Source organism: Bombus fervidus, chromosome 3 (assembly GCF_041682495.2).
Source record: "Bombus fervidus isolate BK054 chromosome 3, iyBomFerv1, whole genome shotgun sequence".
Classification (NCBI taxonomy): domain Eukaryota; kingdom Metazoa; phylum Arthropoda; class Insecta; order Hymenoptera; family Apidae; genus Bombus; species Bombus fervidus.
In genome coordinates this window covers 13,139,241-13,151,628 of record NC_091519.1, presented here as the reverse complement: position 1 = coordinate 13,151,628, position 12,388 = coordinate 13,139,241, and the positions used below count along the sequence as shown (strand labels likewise).

The window sequence follows — 12,388 nt, the reverse complement described above, 5'->3', positions numbered from 1 at the left end:
TAAATCGAAACACAAACGTGTTAACTACAGTCTGCGGATTAAAGCGATTACAACTTTTTCCCTTTTTTTCCCTTTTTTTTTTTTTTTTTTTTTTTTTTTTTTTTGATAGGAAAACTTTTGCTAATACTTTTGTGTAAGCCTGCGAGGTAAGCTTCGACTTCTAAACTAACTTCGTAAGCTATAAAACTAAAAGAGCGTAATCGTAATGTGATACGAATAGTCGGCAGAAATTTAACATTTATTTAAAAACTATATATATTTATTTAAAAACTGCTATATTACAGAGTCTTTAATTATATTTTTATGAATCTGTATAATTTTTTAGAATTTTAAAATATATATATAGAGAGAGAAAGATAAAGATAGAGAGAGAAAGAGAGAGAGAGAGAGAGAGAGCGAGAATGTTACAAGAAAGTGATCTAAAACTTCGTAAATTTGTAGCACACGTTAAATGAGAAAAGTAGAAAATGTGTGATAAGTATAGGTCCTAAAATTAATCCCGTTTATTTGATATCCCGTAATTTTTATTTAACATTTAAATCGAACGTTTAAATCGAACCTTCTATAATATAGATAGAACAAACATGTCCAATAAAATCTCCTCCATCATCTGATTTGAATTCACTGAATTTTTCTTTTATGAATACACATAAAGTGAATTCTACCTATTGTGGACACACGAACAAATAAATAAATAATGCATGTCGTGCAATACCGGTTACGGAAGGAATAAATAGAGATATATTTATGTATTATCCACAGATGGCAGTTGTACAGTGACTACGAAAAGTATTTAAATAATATGAATATAGATATGATATACATGTATTAAACTTGGTATTATTTAATGGTACTTTCATACGATTACAAAGATTTAATATTGCGAAAATGAAATATAAAAGCTGATAGGAAAACGGTTCATTGGAAAATATGGACATGCGCAAATATTTTCTTGTGCCCGCAGTATATTAAAACAGAAAGTCAAATGAAATATTTTTTATCAATGCGGAAGAATATTTTTCTCTTTTTCTTGCCCAAGCAATTGGATTTCAAATATTATATAACGTTGATTAAAATTTCCGTTTCTCTTGAGCGAGTACTATAAGGTCACAAAAAGACACAGATCTTTTCTTTGCAACTTCCTGCATATAAAACTGCGTCCTTTTACAGGCAACCATGTATATTCCAAGCGTGATGAAGGGATTAGATCATCGTATCGTAAATTATGCTTACTTCCAACCCCAAAGGCAGACTTTCTATGTGCTTGTCCCTTTGCTTCGAGGGTCAGCGAACTCTTCACTCTATATGACAGAGACAGCCTAGAATCCAGGGGGAAATTTGAAAGTCAATCAAGGAAGGAACTGTAAGATGGACAGAGCAAGGTCTCGTAGAAATGCATGAGATTCGTTTCTCGCAAATTACGAGATACGGAAACGTTTAAAGTCATCTACAGGCGGAAATCTGTTCAAGACAGTCGCGGTAATGTTTCGACGTTATATTTCATACGTTGAGCCTGCTATTATTTAAATCTGTTCTTTGAAATTGAGTAAAATCAAAGTAGCTGAAAAAGTACAGCCGATAAAGTTACGTTCAAAACTGAATGAACAATGATTTTTACTTTCGTTACGCTGTTCCTATCGATTATCCATTATTTCTTACGGCTAGAAATGGGAACGTGCTTAATTTACGATAAAAGCGAGAAACGGTACGTAAAATATTTTTCACGATAAATTATTTTCATATTGTTTGAAATAATTTTACGCTTCCGCAATGTAAGTGGCGAATATAATTGAACAAGAATCATTTTTAATAAATGTAACAGCTATACCGTATACCGTATGCAAAATTTATTGTAACGTGTTAATTCATAAAGTTACGTAAAATTATTGGAAATCTATGTATGTAGGTATGTTTAAATATTTCATTCACGTTTTTATTCTATTGAATTGCAAGTTATATAAAATCATTCCATTAATAGTATACAATTAAATAATATAAGAATTGTAAATTAAGAATATTGTTTATTAGTGATATAAATAATTAAATTAGTAATGATATATAAACACTTAACACGTTCTTGTATTTTGTTATTAACGCAGAATTAAATGGTTGAAAAATTAAAATTATTTCACTCTTCATATATCAATTATTAAATATTTTATCAGATTTATAACTTTGGTGATCTCATGTTTTAGAAGGGAAAACGATATCTTTTGTATTTAAAAAATATCATTCTCTAATAGCCTGAATCAGAATCATGATTATCATAAATACAACTATGATTGTATTATTGAAACAACGTTATCAACGAGTTTCTCAAACTACATAGATGCTATTGAAACAAACTACATACATACATAGTAAGTTTATATGAATATTAAACATAAGAAACTTCGTTTGACTTGATTTCGCTGAAATCAGCTTGCCGAAGTGCATCATAGAAGCAAGTCACGTCGATCAAAGTTGTAGAGCAATATCCACTAAACCGTCATTAAAGTCATCTTTGGTACATTAATAGATGGTATCATACAGTTAAACGACATGTCATAATATTCATCCATCTAAACCATAATAGTAACAGACTATTTCCTACAGACTAGAGGCATTTCATGGGAAAATCATATAAATTCTTAAATACAATAATGTATAATACACATACGTACGTATATGAACCAAGTTTGTAAGCATAATCCATGGACTGCGATAAATACGTGATATATTTTGAATTTTGTATTAGATTTGAAGAAATCTCGAATAAATCAAAAGATATTAAATACTACAAAACTGTGAGCATTATTAAGGATTAAGATATAATTTTTCGAAAGACGTAAATATAATTTATCGATAGTTTCAAAGACGAAGGTGAGAGAAATCTGTAAGAAGAATTAGTCCCTTAAAGAAACGTTAATTACTTTGTTACTGCAGAAACACTTGTGGATTCTCCATTATAAAGCAAGCAATTGCTAACTAGCAATTATCTTTTATCTAAAAGATATGTTATAATACAAAGATCCTTAAAATTATTCGATGAAATTGATATCCTATTGATATTAACGCTGGTTACCTACTTTTTAACTTTTCATTTACAGAGAACAGTTTATTTATCGAACCTATAAACTTTTTTGCCCGCTTCAGAGCTTTCATCGACGATTTATGACGTACATGGTGCAATAATGCCCAGTGCGATTCTCTTTAATATCCCATGTTGCATACATTCTCGTACCGATTACACAAATTGTTTGAATTCAAGAAACTTGAGATCACTATACCGGTATAAATTTGTTATTTACTTGATCTGAAATATCCTTTCAAGTTTGAAGTGAAGTTGAAATTCTTTCAAATAATCTTTGACTTAAAGATGTTATTTATAGTCTCACGTTTATAGATATTGATTCCCTAAATTCAACTGATTTTATATGTATACGCTATTTATTTTACGATTTAAGCATTACATGCTAGTTTAAGTATTATTCACATACCAGCTACTTGAAATCCATTTAATTTCAGGTAACTTAACTAATTACAGAACAAAGTTTAACTTTTACGCTAACTAAACTCAAAATGTCCATGAAGCATGGTTTGTTTCTGGAAAGTCATTTAACTATTTTAACTAACGAAATGAATATCGAAAACTATCGATTTTCAGAACTTTATAATATAATGGAATCGCTTTACATATTTGCGGAGAAACAACACAACACAGTTTTCGTTTATGAATACGAAATAAAAAATTTCAATAAAAATTATATTAATCCTTTCGGTACGAGTTGTTTTTTAACATCGATCGTATAAAGCAGTAAAGCATGTGCGTGGCCTGAATACATTTCCGGTCTTTTTATAACGATTGTGAACAAATAATGTAAAAATAACCTTCAAAACTATAACGTACATTTCCAGATAAAGAAAATAATCACAGACTTCGCTGGATGCATAAGCATTCATAGATCACATCAATGGAATTTTTTCTGATAAATATGTATTTCTCCTGTAGAAAAGTATGAGATGACTTGTTTGTTTGTAAGAAATGTTCAAGAGCAGTTATGAAATCATTTACGGATTTCACTACGTTTTACATATTCGAAACTTTCCATGTTTGCATTCCCTTTCTGTCTCTCGTTTCTCATGAATACTTGAATACATGACTTTTTCAAATGTAATAAAAGAAAATGCTAATTCGTATATTACAAAACTTCAAAAAAATAATCGTAAGAATCTGTTCTATTTTTTCCCGTATATTTCCTTGTTTGGAAAAAGGAATAATTTATAACTTGTAATTTGTAACTACGCTTGTAATTACGCCAATAATATTAGTCTATTTGTGCAAGATGGCCGCCATACGCATATTTGTCATATTAGAAAATATAGACATAACCAAACAGCAATATTACGCATTTACGGATTAACGTACGTATATATGTAGTACCTATTTACAAATATCACAGATTACCTCTCGCAAAAGTGCATAGAAATGGCACTTCAAATAATGAAAAGTAAGAGAACATAAAGACTAAAGTAAAGTTGTAAATTTAAACTACAGTTCAAGTTATACAAGGCATGCAAACCTTCTCTTGAAACGTCAAACGTGTACTTCGATATACAATATAAAGAAACATAACCCGCGAGAAAAGCTATATAGTACATACCACACAGATCCCTCGCCACAATCTTTGTCAATATGCGCAACGAAATCGGCAATTTTCGCGCCGCCACTCAAACACCGTTTCTCTCGTTTTGGGTAATTGAATCAAATCCAGATCATCCATGTTTACAGCGAAGCAACACGTGAGACCGCCAAAAGTGCTTTCCACCCCCTCGCAAAACTGACATCGGCCGTCCGTGGATCCAACGGAAGGATTTTGAACGTTGGAGAATGCGTGACGCTGATTGGCTACTGGGCTCGGGGTCGATGGTGGAAGGGGACGCCGGGTCGCGACGAGCCTCGCAGTACCGCTTCGACTGTGAACGCGGTAGGAACTGGATCGTTTATATTATAAAGCTCCTTTATCGTTCAGAACGATTACATTCGAATGTTTTTGAAGCGCTAACGACGTAATCGACGTTTGGTAAGCGATTAGTAACCGCGAATCCGTGTCGATTCGTGGATGATTCTCGAGCTGTTTCGTGCGTGTACGTGACATTAAGTGGCACGCAAACAGGTGCACCTATTCGCATAGCGCAAGAAACGAATCACGGAGGTCGTTGCACGTAATATCCACCGACAGACGGGACAATTCGGGTGCACGATCTATGTCTATGACTGTGCAGTAGCGGATACTCTTCTCGACCACTTGTCTGTCACCAACCGCCACTATTGTCTCGCGAAGACCGAGCTGTAAATCTTCGTTGCTTATACTGTTTTCTTGGTGAGTCTTAATTTTTTACTTATTCGGTGGTATAATAATACCGTTATTACGAGGTAAAAGTTTTTGGTTGTGTGATTTCTTGTAACTTTGATTGAAGAGACGCCATCATTATTAAAAGTTTGAATATCCCGCCGCTAGCGAGGGAAACATAATACAGAATGATTTTTTCATTTCCTTACATTCGGTTTGTTAATTTTACTCCTTTTCTCCTTTTTAATTCGTAATTTAATTGTGAGGACATATGCTATGGATCAATTTTTGTTACTTGTAGTATCGTTGCGTTATTTATTAAGACTATTGAGCAATATGATTGTTTACTTTATTTTCCGCCTAGTTTGTGATTGTTTTACTTTTGAAGACAGGTATTTTGGAAATACAAACTTCTACATATTAGTGTAATATTGATATACTTGAGATAAGCTTGTTTATGCTGTTAGTGTTTAAGATCGTGTATTTATTAAGGTTATCGTAATCATACGATAATGAGAACTAGTATAAAATGTATAAAATGTATAGTTCTATTTTAATAAGCAATTTTTAGTGTCTTTAGCGAAACGAATTGATTCGTATTAAAAATGTCGTCTAGTGAATAGGAAAATAGGACACTGAAGGTTTAACTAATTTAAAACGATTTAGTTATTGAAGATAGTACTTGTTGAGCAAATGAATCGCTAAGTTGTCATAATGCTACAAATGATACACGCTTGTTAAATGAGAATTCATCGACTTTCCATTTTTCCATTCGTTTAAGAAATATGTTAACTTATTAATATATACCATTAATCTTTATAATGATATATATAAACAAAAGTGTATAAATAATAATATGCAAATAATTCTTTAACTTAAATGTCACTTATTTAATGTTTTATAGAATGCTATAAGTATACTACTGATAAGATTAATTAATTGAGAACGGAATTAATACTGTTTAGTGTAATCAGAGAGAAAATGGATTAAGGAGCGAGAAGATTTCGAACGTAGCGAAATTATTTGTTGATTAAATATCTCCTCCAACCCGACAAGCAATGCAGATTATTACAAATAGTTTTTACGTAATTTTCAATTAGTTATCGTATCTATAAGGTGTGGTTAAAGTTTTGGTACATAAATTTAGTTTGCATCGTATTGTACCGATTTATTTATATCTCCTTTTTTTACGTGATTTATGTTATTGAGTTAGGATTATATTAAATTATTAATAAAATGAGAGCAAAATGGAAATTGAAATTAAATAAAATAGAATTGCATTAAAATAAAATGAAATAAAGTTGAACTAAAGCAAATTCAATTAAATTATTTTTTTTTTTTTTGCTTGTCTATGGGATTCTGGGATTATTAAAATTCCTATTACGTACTCGTATTCTCGTTAATTCTTAACACAACGAATGAAACTATTTCTTCGATTATATTAAATACATTAATTAAATACATAACCCTTGTTATTAATACATTATGTAAAATTTTAAACCAATTCGATATATATATATATATATATATATATATATATATATATATATAGAGAGAGAGAGAGAGAGAGAGAGAGAGAGAGAAAGAGAGAGGTTGCAAGACATTTATATGCTTAACGAAAAATTAGTATACAACATGAGTAGTAGTCTCAAACATACAATTAATTGCAGTAAATGTCCTATAATTCTTACATACATTTTCATACTCGTTTGAAATTTTAATAATACGTTAATCTTGTCACAGTATCGATAGGATATCGAGATATTCTTAATAATATGTGCACAAGGAGTTTGCAGGTAAATATTCAAATATTTTCGCGAACCACTGTAATTCAGCACGAGAGCAGAAAATACCAGATTTTTTATTTCTCGATCAGAGTGAATGTTTATACAAGTAACATTCGCTATCTGTGTCCATATTTACCGAACATTTCCATTAAACCTGCGCCAAGCTCGTAGAATGCCTCAGGTAGTATATGAGACGTCAGTTTTATCAAACGAAACGGGACCAGCTAATGTTTAATCTCGTAAACTGAAGTTGCCAGCAGAAAAGTACGGTTCTATATAGTAATTTGCGAAGACCGTGAAACGCGAAAGACGAGAAAAAAGCAAAAGGCGGGGGAATACGACGAATCATGGCAATCCATTTTATTTTCCACCCATCGATTAACGGCCAACGTTTAATTCCATTTCTTTCGCGAAACTCAATTAGAATCGTCGCGACAATCGCGAGAAACCGCAGGCAAATCTGCCAACGTATCGATCGTAGCGGACGCCAATCCCTCCGCGTTAAATGAAATAACGAAATTCAAGATGTAAATTTCACGAAACTTTTCCTCTCGGATCTGTTCGCCAGTTAATGCTTCAAATACTTCCCCGGAATATAGCTATTTGCTTTTTGCTGGAAAGCGGAGCGCTACTTCGCTTAAACGTGAAACAGCCAGGATTAGGTATTTCAAAGACACTGTCTATGGAAATCGCTGAAAATTCCAGCCGTTTAATTTCACACTGACCTACCCCTGTTTTGTAAATACTTTAGGAGAGGGCGCTACTCGTTACCATTTTATATAGTCACGAAGCGTCTAATCTTCGAAGGAGGATCATCTTAACAAGATATATCTCGCGGACGATATTATCCGAGATGAATAAAAGTTTTTCGATTCTTGATATTTGATTTTTTAAGTAGAACTTTCCGTTGATCCAGGCTTGAATCTTCTTCTTTTTCGTCTACCCGAATGCTTATTATTAGATGAGAGCGATAGGAAGGTTTTTCGTGTTTCGCAACATCAAAGACAGCAGGGGACGAGCTAATAAAATTGAAGTCGTTTAGCTCTTAATATATTTAGTATGAGTAATTTTTTAAATATAGCCATTTATTAGCGTGCGTTTGGACCTTTTTCTTTTTCCTGCACCTGAATGTTTTTTATTAGACCGAGTGGTACACGTACCTAGGAAGCTTATCGTGCTTCGCAACTTGAAAGTTAACAAAGGACATTTGACAAAGTCAACAAGCGACGAGTTAATAAAATTGAAGTCAAGATAGACAGAAAGAAAATACGTGTGTAGTACCTTTGTGGAAGATAATATAAAATGGAAACGTATTTGACGTAACAAAAATATTCTTCTGCAAATGTAGGAGACAAGGAATCGATTTAGCGAAATAATTAAATAAATAATAATAAAGTTATATTCTCGTGAATAATAATTCTTTAATCGACAGTTTCATAGTGTTTAGAATAATATCTACATATATTTTAAATTATTTATAAATGCGTAAAAATTCACGGTTTAGATACGTTCGAGGTTTATTTTGAAAATTCAGTAGAAATCTAAAAAGTGAATTGACGACACTGCACAGGCGGATAAGTTTGAACACGAGGAACAGTGTGATTCTTGAGTTCGATGATTTTTCCAAGTAACGGTTTTAATTCACGTGCTGATGTTAAATTGGAAATCCTTTAAGCTCTACGCAAATTATACACACGGTTTACACAATAAATATTTATAGAGGTGAAAATGATCTTTAAAACAATCCTTCGTATTAAAATCAAATATTTGAGTAATTCTTAAGCCGAAGATCGCGTATACAAACATTGAATATATTACATAGAGGAAACGTTGCATAGTAATGTAAAATAATATTCGCGATACAATTAAAGGCCGCTCTTAAACTAACAGTTCGATCGGTAAAATTCATTACCTTTTAAAAATTCAAATCCAATTAAACAGAATCCAACGAAATTGAATTTCCGCTTAAAAATCTTGCACAAGCCTTTAAAAGTCAACGTATGTACCTACTTGTTCGCTCTATAAATCCTCGCCGTTATAAATTTTCCTGTCTCGAAAGAAGTAGAAAATACAAATTATATAAACCACATAATTTTTATCGCTTTATATCACGTTGCTATAATACGTCTTATATCACGCGTAGTATAGTTCCTCAGCCGCAATGGCGTTGCAAGGGCGAGACCATACGTGTCTTAATGGCGTTGTTTTGTTGATATCGAATAATGTCGCGCATCGACGATAGGTGACGCGAAAGAAACGCGCGAGCAAAATCTCAAAGAGACGCTGACAATGCCTCCGTATAGTAACGTAAGGAATGAAATGAAAAGTGGAGGACAAGTTTTTTTTCCTTTCCTCGTCCGTAGTCAGTTAAGAAGAAAACGAGAATGGAAGGGACAGCAGCCATGAAGTATGTACGTTTTCACGTCGGTGCTCTCATTGTCTGCTGCAACGTTACACCGCGCTTCGTTGAAGATGCCCTGGTATTGCGAAGCTTTATGGTCAAAGCACGTCGAATAGCCGTCAAGCGAGTGTATACGACCTATTTGTGACCCAACAACTAAGCTCGATATTAATTCCAGACCTTTGATCCTCGGCCAATGAGTTCACCTGATTATCGTAATTGAGCAGTTACGATTTTAATCGGTTTACGAACGCTTCGATTTTAAAGTAGGCTCGCGCATCAAGAATAACAGATTTTAAACTGCTGGATCTCGTTCGACGAGATTCGTATTTTCTGCTTCGCCGATCACGTTTTTATCGACGTTTTGCTTCGAAGTTTCGTGATTATTGCAGATCGTTACGTTATCGATTATGATAAATCCTGTAAGAATATATTGTATAGATTTGTATTATTGTTACTGCGCCATGGCGTATTCGTTTTATCGCCTAAATGAACTACATACATAATGATACAAATATTATGCAACACGTGTATCGTACGTAGTTCATCTGGATAATAAAATCAATGGAATTGTGTTTCTACTGGAAATCTTCGTATCGGACGTTTACAGTGGATAAAAAGATAGGAAATTTGTGAGACAGGAGAAAAGACACTATAATTTTACAAACTGAACGTGTATCTGACTATGTTCATAAAATTACAATACACATTCGAATGTGACAAAACCGTCTCGTATAAAGGCAAGTGTTTGTTTATTAGGGCGAGAGTTGTGCTTAATTGCGGAAAAACAGACGCGCGGAATATCTCGTCCGTGGGAATGTACGAACAATATTGCGTTGCGAAATAACTCATTCGTAGCATCGTACAAACGTATTGCGTCGCGAAATAACTTGTCCGTGGCCATCGTACGAGCTGTGTATATACAATATCGTGAGATATCTGTACCATAGTTGCGAGGCGGTTAAACGCATACATTCAATGATTTCGTCGTCGTTATTACATAATTAGCTAAAAATGCCAACGGTATTTGTTGATGTTTTTTTTATCTCGGAATATAGAGAGCAAACGCGTGGATGAATGTATTATAGAAATTCTTTATTATAAATATTCGAAATTAGAATTTCCAGTAGTTTCTATCCTATGTGATAATGTATTGATGGATGGATTAATTACAGTGGATTAAACAGAAAACGATGATTATTGAACTCGAACTTAATGCAGTAGTGTGATATGACAACTCTCGATTTTAACGACTCTTCACTTTTGACTTTCCGATGCTAACTGACGATCAATGACTGCGGTGCCGAAATATTAGGTCGTTCGAAAAGTTTTTTTCATTTTATAAGGAAATAATAGATGCGCAACATTTTTCGTTTTATATTATTTTATCGAATTTACGTATCCATTTTGTTCTATCAAAATAAAGATCATAACGTTCGACAGGATTAGGTTTCATGTTCGTATAAAGATGTATCGTTGTAAAAGACGTGTCTATAAAAGAAAGACACTTTTCGGACAACCTGATATATTGATGGCCGTTAGGCCTATTGAAGTTTTCCGACCCTTTCGGCTTGTCGCCATTTCCGCTTTATCGTTGACGTTGTCTCTGTATGTCGGCGATCTTTTCGCGGTACTAAATTGAAACCAAAGAAGCCGCCGGAAAGAGAATCGTTATGCCAGGGCCTAATTGTAGCTTTCGCAGGACTAAGGAAACTAAACACTAGAGAAGAGGTAAAGTTTTGCTTGAAGCGAGATCCATTTCAACGGTATTTGTAACTTTAGAAGAACAAAAAGGAAGAAGAAGAGGAAGAAGGAAATTAATCGATGTGCAAATTCTAACGGAATGCAGTTACATTAAAATACGTCGATGTGACTTTAATTTTGAAGGAAGAAAGAGACGAAAATTAATGTCGTTACGCTGTAATTCAGTTGAAGCCTGAAGTGAAGTAAATTCGATAACGTAATACCACGCAGGGATATTCTGCACGAGAAGGTGCTAGGAGATACGTATAAATCGATAAAAATAACATAGTAATGATATATGGATCGCGGTAAAGATCGAAACTGTTTAATTTCCAATAATATTTTCCTATACGAAAGAGGAAAGTTTTCAGGAAAGTAGACGATCTCTCGTAAATTGAAGGAACTTTGGTAATTCGAAGTTTCCTTGAATTGTGATAACTTTTTGACAGTGAAGTACAGTTGTTACCTTGTGTGAGATAGAAAACTCCATAATCGACTGGAAGTTTCTGTACGAGATATTGAAACGTCGATTATGTTTTACGAGTTTTACAAAAAATATCGAATCGTTACATATTTCGTATAATTTCTGCTCGTCGTAAATTCGTAATAAAATGTCTGAAAACCTTTCTTAATAACGATCGCAAATTTCTCCTTTTTTATTTCAAACTTATCTTTCTTATTTTCTCTTGCATAAAATTAAAGCAATATTAACATATACATACTAACACGCTATATACAAGGCGAGTTACTTGAGAGTTTGAAACGAGGTATTTTATATTTATATTTTTAAATATATCGAAAAATATTTCGGATAAAAGTTAAAAACGAGATTCTGCGTGCAAAAAATTATTAATCCACTTACGTCGAAGAAATATTAGTTTAACGGATATTTTAACTTTCATTTCGTGAAATTTATCGTACGAAAGACAAGCGCGAAGACAAATACGGAAGTGGCGTCTTGCGTCTTTCCTTGTCTCTTATACCTAAAATATTTACCAAACTAATAATTGTTCGACGCAAGTAGGTTAATAAATAACTTTCTATAGAGAATCTCGAGCTGCATCGATTAATGTATTAAGAACTTTTGTGATTCCATTTGAAGAAACAAAGTTGACCTTTGCACG

At 33.1% G+C, this 12,388-nt stretch overlaps 1 protein-coding gene and 1 long non-coding RNA gene across 3 annotated transcripts in view; both read left to right on the top strand.

The window, feature by feature from the left end:
* Positions 1-389: 389 nt before the first annotated feature.
* Positions 390-4,167, top strand: LOC139998495 (uncharacterized). The gene is made up of 2 exons (XR_011803311.1): positions 390-1,479; positions 3,647-4,167. It is a non-coding gene; the product is annotated as an uncharacterized lncRNA (long non-coding RNA).
* An 819-nt stretch (positions 4,168-4,986) lies between these two features.
* The window catches only part of LOC139985255 (uncharacterized), a 66,436-nt gene continuing 59,034 nt past the window's right edge, over positions 4,987-12,388 (top strand). For both annotated transcript variants that reach the window (XM_071999547.1, XM_071999544.1), the window contains exon 1: positions 4,987-5,363. The gene's annotated coding sequence lies outside the window, so the exon portion shown is untranslated. The remainder of the gene's footprint in view (positions 5,364-12,388) is intronic.